The sequence below is a fragment of the Ursus arctos genome, unplaced genomic scaffold (genome assembly GCF_023065955.2).
Source record: "Ursus arctos isolate Adak ecotype North America unplaced genomic scaffold, UrsArc2.0 scaffold_4, whole genome shotgun sequence".
Lineage (NCBI taxonomy): Eukaryota > Metazoa > Chordata > Mammalia > Carnivora > Ursidae > Ursus > Ursus arctos.
This window is the reverse complement of record NW_026623056.1, coordinates 22,916,177-22,925,401: the sequence shown is the minus strand read 5'-3', so window position 1 is coordinate 22,925,401 and position 9,225 is coordinate 22,916,177. Positions and strand designations below refer to the sequence as shown.

The window sequence follows — 9,225 nt, the reverse complement described above, 5'->3', positions numbered from 1 at the left end:
CTAGAAAAACAGTGAGTAAGGGAGTGGGAGAAGCAACACAGGGAAAAGGAAAGATCAGGCAAGGATGCAGTTTTAGGCAAAGTACAAGCCTCAGCTTGTTCCCACACAAGAGCTCAGACAGTAAATTATCCTTTGGTGTTTTTCGCTGTTTGAGGCAAGGAAGCTGGCTTTTCAACTCTCACACCAGTTAGTTACTTTAGAGGCCATCCTACAGGGATATACATTTTGAGGTATTTCAGACTCTGCTGTCCGGCAAAGAAAATAGAGAGAGCAAAGGCATGTGGGTCCTGGGGAAAGTGCACACAAATGTGGTACAGGGATCAGAGGAATGTGGGCAGAGCACCACCAGTGTGCTCTAAGCCATAGGTCTATCTTTAGCTGCCCTTATGTCCACTGCTCTGAAATCTAATGGTTCATAAGATGCTGACAGTATTTTTTTTATCTCTAAAATATCTCTACTTTTTGATTCCCATTGCCACTGTTCTAATTAAGGATCCTTTTGCCTCTAATAGTAACTCCTTCAAATTCTGGACATAAATCTACCTGTTTCTAAATGTTTCTTTATAATCACTCACACATTTTGCATAACCATATGAGTGATTTCCATGAGGAGTAGTTGCACTGTTGCTTCTCTTCATATAATAAAGTTCTGATTGCGTCATTTACTTACTCAGAACTATTTATTTCTCACCGCGGCTGATAGAATGAACTCTGCCCTGGGTGTTCCTGCAAATCCTCCACAATCTAAACCTAGCCTATCTTTCCTGTAGAGTATCTCTCCATCTCAACAAAGATGCTATATACCAACCATTCCCAAGACTCTCATTCTCTGAAAAAGTCTATGCACTATTAGACTTTCATGCTTTTTAACTATTCTATTTGCTCTCCCTGGTGCATCCCTGCCCACGCCCCATCTCCATTCACTGAAATTTCACCTATTCGTCACTGTCCAAATGAAATACTATCTCCTCTGTGAACCCTTGGTTAATCTCCAGTCGGGATTAATTACTACCCAACCCCTTCTCTTGGTGTTCCTATAGCACATTCAACATACACTACTAGTACTACTACTACTACTTTTTCTTCTCCTTCTTCTTCTTCTTCTTCTTCTTCTTCTTCTTCTTCTTCTTCTTCTTCTTCTTCTTCTTCTTCTTCTTCTTTTAGCTTTTATATTTGAGTTTATTTTTCATTTAACTTTTAAAACACTACTATAGTTGACTATTAAAACAAAAACAATAGCAAGTAGTGAGCTATGATTATAGTCCTTCACTCATTCACTACTGCATATAAAATGCCAACAGTGTTATTCACTGGCCCCATTAAGAGGTCTGACACTGAACACCACCCCTCGGATGATGTTCATCATCCTCATATGCTTCCCCATTGTAATGGTGCCATCCTTCCTGACTTGGATCAAAGTTGACCAGTTCTACCTGGTCCTTTTTATCAGTCTCTTCTGCTTCTACTTCCTTCCTCTCAGGTAGGAGTTTTTTCAGCAAAGAGAGTTTATCAGGAGAGAGAAGGGAAGTTTACCTTAAATTCGATGATCAGGCGACCCTTCTCATATGGTCTATGATAAATTGGCATGCCTTCATTTAGCACACACTTGATATCTCCATGCTTGACAACTGGACCTGGATGAGAGGTGATGATTAGCGGTTTAGTTATCAAGAGTATGTATTGGCTTTTGAAAGCTGCACAGTGCTTCAACCAGCTGTAGGTCCATACACATGAAAAGGTCTTCTCCTCACTGAGTAAAAACAGCATGGCCCTTCTGATCTAAAACAATGATAATATCTCCTGGTTCCAGTCCTGGTTTTTGGTCTCCTTCACCATGGAATGTTATCTTCTGGCCATCTTTCATGCCTTTGTCAATATGAACTTCTAGAATCTTCTTTTCTTGAACTATCTTCCTTCCATTGCAGCTTTTACATCTATCTTTAGGACTGATCTGTTCCCTATCGCCCTGGTACTCCATGCGCACAGATTCAATTTGCTGAACCATTCCAGGTCCTATCTGATGAATTCTTATTTGAATTCCAGTACCTGGGCAATTGGGACAACATTCAACTCCTTTCTTACCACCTCCGCCTTCACATTTATCACAAATCATATTCTTTAGCAGAGTTAGGTTTCTTATTGCACCATTATATAAATCTTCTAAGGTTACTGAGAGCTGACGCACAACATTTTTACCTCTCCGTTCTTTCTGCATCCTTCCTCCTCCTCCAAAACAAAGATGTCTGTGCAGGAGCCAAAACCACCACCAACTCCACCTTCTTTAATTGCCTGTTGGCCTCCTTTGTCATGTAATTCCCTTTTCTTTGCATCAGAAAGTACTTGAGAAATCTGTTTAAACTTCTCTCCTTCATTCGGATTCTTATCAGGGTGGTACTTCAAGGCCAGTTTCCTGTAGGCCTTTTTCAATTCCTCCTGGGTGGCATTGGGTTTGACCCCCAAAATATCACAGTAAGTGGTTTCTTTCACCATTTTCTACAGCTGGTGAGAGGACCGAGGCCTGTGTGGGGGAGCAGGAAGGAGCACATTGCTGGGTGCAGCTCAGGCAGCCACCGCTCTGCCACATCTCACCGAGCATTCTCAACATACACTTCTTTATCACATGTTCTTCTGTATTTTACAGTGTTGCTGCATATAAATCTGCCCCATAAATTGTGAGTTCTTTAAGACAGGGATTATGACTTATTTGTTCTATGCCCTAGCACCCACAAAACACTGCCTAATATATAATAAAATCTAGTAAGTCAAATCATTATGCTGTACATGCTAAATTTATAGTGTTGGGTCAATTATATCTCAACTAGAAAAAAAAGAAAAAAAATAATTATAGAATTCAATAAATTAAATATGCTCCCAATAGTTTGTGTAGAAAGATCTTCTATGTACTTGAAACAAAGGACAGTAAGGGAAAATAAATGTAGGAAACGTGCCAACTAAAGAAAAAATAGTGTAGGTGTACATTCAAAATACATTTGTATACAGACATTCTTTCACCTGGTTAAGGTCAAGGAATACGTGATATATGGGCTTTTCATCTCAATCTGCTCCCAAACCTAACTTTGTATTACAGACTGTCATGGTGGATCACATGTTCTCACAGAAGCAATATTCTATTTCTTTTTAGTTGGCAGAGATACTGAAAAATCATTATTTTGCTTTAGTATCTTGATGGTATGGTTTTCCTTTTGGGTTATTTTACTCTATTGGACATGTGAGTAAAGTCTTATTTCTGGGAAGGAAAGGTATAAATTAAGCAACCACAAATGGAAAAATAAGTAACTCTGTGTGCTCTATATGACTGCTAAATGTGACAGTGTTTTAACCTCTACTTACATTTTGTTCTCATTGTTTAAAACTATGGAACCAATATATCAAGTAGATATTCCCTGATTGATAAAGATAGATAAATAGATACATAAATACATAGATAAAATTTCTGACGGAAAGGTAATATGAGTAGCAGGATTGTAATGTCTTATAATAATGTCTAACTATATTGAAAATAGGAAAACAGAAAACCCCACACAATTCTATAGCAAATGCCATTTGCACCCGAGCCTCAGGTCCCTTCCCTTCCAGAGATCTCCTACAAAACAGTACCCCCACTAGTTGCCGACTTCCTGTCTGAGTGCATTCTCTGGCTATGAGAACATGCTCAGCCCAGGCTAATATATCTGCTGCCGATCTGATACCCCAAAAGTAACCCTCAACCACTGAGCGATAGAAGTTGCTGGATAAATAGCCCAGAATATCTGCCTTTCAGTGGAACAGTTCTGATATACAGTTCACAAAGTATCTCACAGTGTCCCAGAGAAACCAAGCCCCAGGTGACTGTAGTGGCAAAGCACTCATGACTGCCTTCTTTATTAACTTGCCTACTTTTCTTGACTAATCCTCACTCCCTTTTCAGTGCTTCCTGGGATCACCTTAAACTACTCGTACTCTATCTCAAAGTACCGAACTCTATCTCAAAGTCGGTTTTTGAGGGAATCAAAACCAAAGTTCCTGTAACAATACTTTTTTTAAAATATGGGAAATATATTTTTTAAATTTATGTTTTAGGATTACATGTTTTTCATGCATGTCATTTATTTTTAAAAAGTTACTAGCTTCATTTATGAAACAAATGCCAATGTACATATAAACTATTTTCCAGATAAGAGTAACACACACACAAACTTACATACGTACTAAAGAATGCATTCTGTACTCGAGTTTAACCTAGTTTTTACTTAATAACTTTTTTAGTATTTACCTTTCTTTTCATCTTACAGTTCATAAAGACCACTTTCTCATATTATATATTTTATCACTTTTCGTGACATTCTACTGTAATTTGCTATGGTAGTTATCATTTGTAACTTGAAAAACACATTTAAATAAAAACTGTCTTATAAATTTTCATGTACTTATAATTCAGTTACATTAAATTAAACATTTTCCTCTAAATGCCCCTGTGATATTTAGTATATCATTCTCACAGACCCAGGTATACAATATAAAACTTTATCCAAATAGAACTACTATGATTGGATTATCTCTAATCATAATAGCTTTCCTTTCCCTAAATCTATACACAAAGTTTATAATGATGCAAATTAAGAAAAATATGAAGGACTATCACCAAGTAGTTTGTGTCTTAAACATTTGGATCACATAGCTAACTATTACAATGAAGGCATTTCCCAGGGAAATTCTAAATAAGAGATTATTTTCCAGTTTCCGTTATTTTGGTTGAAACATTTTTCTGGTAATTCTAGAATCCCAAATTGAGATCTGAGCATTGACACAGATGCATTTGCACCTATTTTTTTAAAGATTTTATTTATTTATTTTTATTTATGAGAGCGAGAGCACTCACGCAAACGCAAGCAAGTGAGGGGGCACAGGGAGCCGGAAAAGCAGGCTCCCTGTTGAGCAAGGATTCCCCTTGTGAGACTCAGTCCCAGGACCCTGGGATCAGATGTGAGCCAAAGGCAGATGTTTAACCAACTGAGCCACCCAGGTGCCCGTTGCACCTATTTTTTAGAGAAAGAAACTTGCAGTTAAGAGGCACACCATGTGTTATGGGTGATTTCTTGTTATAAGGAATGTGTCTTCTTTTCCTCATATTTAAATCATTATTTTACTAAATAAACATAATCTGGCTAATACCTTAAAGAACTATTTACATTATTACCAGGTATATAAGTAATAAATGGGAAGATTTAATATGAGATTTTAGTATTTTTATAATATGCTCGTTAGAATAAGATAAACATGGTCTATCCAGGAAAATGAAAGAAGGTTTCTCATGGAACCAGACATTTCTCTTGTGGCTCCTGCCTTTCAAGGCATCTTTATAAAAGGGAACCCTATCCTAGTTAATGAAAATATTTCATTTGGGGGCTTTACAAAATCTTTGTTCTATCAGGAATAGTCCTTTGTAATAAAAATGTTATTTTTATGATAAACTGAAAAAATTAAAAAAATAAATAAATTCAAAAACTTTCAGTCCTTATAAAATCATCCAAATAATTTCTAAAAATCAATATAGGCTTGTTTTTATTTTTTTTCTTCTTGGAATTTCAAAATAATTTTGCAATTTGAAATGCAATTTGAAAATTCCTCCAAACACACGTTCTGACAATGTTCACAATCGTCTAGGCATTCACTTGCTTCACTGAACACAAATCAAGCACATTTCTTTCTTTTTTTTTTAAAGATTTTATTTATTTATTTGACAGAGATAGAGACAGCCAGCGAGAGGGGGAACACAAGCAGGGCGAGTGGGAGAGGAAGAAGCAGGCTCATAGCAGAGGAGCCTGATGTGGGGCTCGATCCCATAACGCCGGGATCACGCCCTGAGCTGAAGGCAGACGCTTAACCGCTGTGCCACCCAGGCGCCCCTGAGCACATTTCTATACAACTCCTTTGGGCCATATAAGAAGAATGAAATGTGATTCCTGCTCCTTTGCAGGTTACGATCCAGTAAGATTGATAAACCAGCACATGAAAAACCACAAGTCCTGCTATAAGAGCTGTACAAACAAAGGAACCTGAGGGTGCAAAGAATGTACTGGGTAAGAAATAAGAATTCACAGAAGAGGAGGCGTTTGTACTGGCATTGAAAAATCCAGACAATTTTATAAAGCAGCATTGGGGAGGGCATTCTACACAGATATTAGCAGATGCCAAAGGATGGAGGTGAAAGGAGACAGCCCAAAGAGAAGAGTGAGCATTTAGACGTGGTTTGGGCCTGGGTATTTAATTGGACAGAAGAGATTCAAGATGAGATGTGGCCCAGTGTGGTGTGATAGAATATGGGAGATCTTTGAGGACCTTAATTTTAGTATCTACCCATCAGAGTCAGATGAACTGCCTGAATAGGTCAAAAATACTTCCAGGGTGTGAGACAGTTGGAGTGATTCTCAAGATTGCAGGAATCCTGTGCAACACTGCTAATGGGTGGTTGAGATACAGTGCCTCACTGAGCCCCTGGCCAGCTGAAGTTAGCCCTTCCGTTCCTGGGAGAGAGTGTGGCAGACCACAGATCTATCCAAATGTCATGGAAATTAGATGAAATCATTACTTTGAAATCATGTTTCAAAGTAAGTACAATGTTCTAGCCATTCTACTGGTCTCTGAGTAATCTGTATGTGCATACCTTTGTACATACATACAGAAAATATACACCAGCTTATATACGTGTCACTGCCAAAATTCATCATATCGGCTATGTTGAGACAGGGTCTACTTCAAATGGCTACGAACACAATGGAAAAAGAATTTATACAATAAAAAGACAGAAAATAGAAATCTTTTAAAAATTTTTCATTCTTAGAAAAAATTATCCAGAAAAAGATACCCAACAGTTCAGTTAGTTCTTAGCAGGTATGCTGTGGCACATTACCCTATGGCAAACGCTTCTCAAGTGTTCTGAAAATGTTAGAGTTATGCGCAAAATTCACTTTTGCAACTAAATGTAAGTGACAACAGCTGACGTACAGAATGTCCATCTTAGCAAGCTGTGTCCCACAAGGTGTTCTACAACCAATGAGTAAGGGGCACAACACAAATGAAGCTGGCACTCTGGCACTAAAAAAATAAAATCAGTTTACTGAAACATGTGAAAAATGGTAAGGGGAGCTTGAGAGTAATAAGGAATTTTATTCAAACAGTGACATAATACTGAAGAGCAGATAAGTGAAGTGGAGACTGAAAGAGCTTCTGTAGGTATTGAAAGACATTGTTATTCGTTATGGTGCTTGTATCGTAAGTGCTGACTTGCTTGGTCCTGATTTGCATCCTTTAACACCATCACGTGTGTGCTGCCACAAATTCTAGTATTAGAAAGTGTGTCATGACACCCAAAATGTTGATGACACCACTCTTTTAACATTTGGGATTCAGGCATAATTTATCTCTTGAGAGATCCAACAAGCAGAGGTGAACGAAAAAAAAAAAGTTTGGCAGTTAAAGTATCACTTGAAGCACTGTCATAACTACTTCCTAGTTGTTATTACCCTATCATATGTATTAATGTGTGGGCTCTGTACTGAGACCATTTAAGTTCAAATTTCATAAGCATATAAATTTCCAATATAATACATTTTGTATTTCTCTGTAGCCACTATGAAAAATGGTATGGAAGTTCTTCAAAAAATTAAAAAGAGGACTACCATATAATCTAGCTATTCCACCTCTGGGTGTTTATCTAAAGAAAACAAAAACCCTAGCTCAAAAAGATATCTGCACCCCCAAGTTCACTGCAGCATTATTTATAATACCCAAGCTATGGAAGCAATTTAAGTCCCCATAGATGGATGAATGGATTAAAAAAAATGTAGTATATAATTTAGTAGAATAGTACTCAGTGATAACAAAGAAAGAAGCCTTGTCATTTGCGACATGGATGGACCTTGAAGGTATTATGCTAAGTAAAAGAAATCAGATGGAGAAAGATACCACGTGATTTCACTTACGTGTGGAACCTAAAAAAGCAAACCAAATGAACAACAAAACAAAACTCATAGATACAGAGACCATATTGGTGGTTATCAGAGGGTAAGGGGGTTGGGGTGGGAAAATGGGTGAAGGGGGTCAATTGTATGGTAATGAATGGTAACTAGATTTATCATGATAATTACTTTGTAGTGTATATGGATATCAAATTATTATGTTGTACACCTAAAACTACTGTATTGTTTTTATCAATTTTCCCTCAGTTGAAAAAAAGTGTATTTCTTGCTCCTTTAATAGTGTAATGAGAATAGGCAGTGAGCTTGGGAATCTCTTCCACAAAACTTTATTCAGGGATTTAGATTCATCCATTTCATATCTTTGTCCTCCCACTGGACCTCTGAGTGTTCCACTGGATGCTTTCCACTAAACCAAGAAATCAAGGACAAAGAGTGCACAGACAATCTCATGAGAATAGTTCTAGCAGTTTTAGGGCAGACCAAGAGGTGAATATATGACTTCTATACCAATTCTATTGGCCAGATGTCAGTCACATGGCTCTACCTAACTCTAGAGGAGTCCAAGAAATGTCTAGTTATGTGCCAAGGAGATAAATGGTAATGGGATTTGGTTGAACCTGTTGTATTGTTTTTGTTCCAAGCGGGGTATGGCCACTCTCATATAACTTTGGTATCTAGAATATTGGCACTAAAATATAATTTATGTTGTACTGGTCAAAGAGTTATTTTAAATTATGGCTAGCCTTCTGTAAGATGGATGCTAACAACCCAGAAACGGACCTAAGGAAATCCAGTAGGGTGGAGAGAAGCATAAAAAAGTACAATGTATGATCTTTTGCTCAGTAGACTGAGGATTCTTAGCACACAGAAAAGAAAACTAGAAAGGCCAGCATATAGACGAGGTACTGGACTGAATACATGGGACTTTTAATTCTAAAGTTATAAACAATGGGTAAAAGATCCAAAAGATAGATTTGATAAAAGTTGCATAAAAATCAAAGATCCATAAATGTCAAAGTACTGCTGTGGGGCTTATAAACTCTACATCATTGCAGGTTGAAATTTGCCATCAGCTCATCAGGGTTTTGTGGTGAATGTGGCACTAGATGGGATATTGGGCCAACTAACCTCTGAAGTCTCTTCTAGGCTGAAATTCTAGCTCCTGTGGCTGATTTTTAAAGTATGGTTCCTTACTGTGAATCTTGAACAAAGAAGCTATCTGCAAACATCTACCCTTCCCCTTAAA

General features: G+C 37.6%; 1 pseudogene; it reads right to left on the bottom strand.

Moving 5' to 3' along the window:
• Window positions 1–1,319: 1,319 nt before the first annotated feature.
• LOC113256544 (dnaJ homolog subfamily A member 1-like) lies at window positions 1,320–2,494 on the bottom strand (annotated as a pseudogene).
• Between the last annotated feature and the right edge of the window lie 6,731 nt (window positions 2,495–9,225).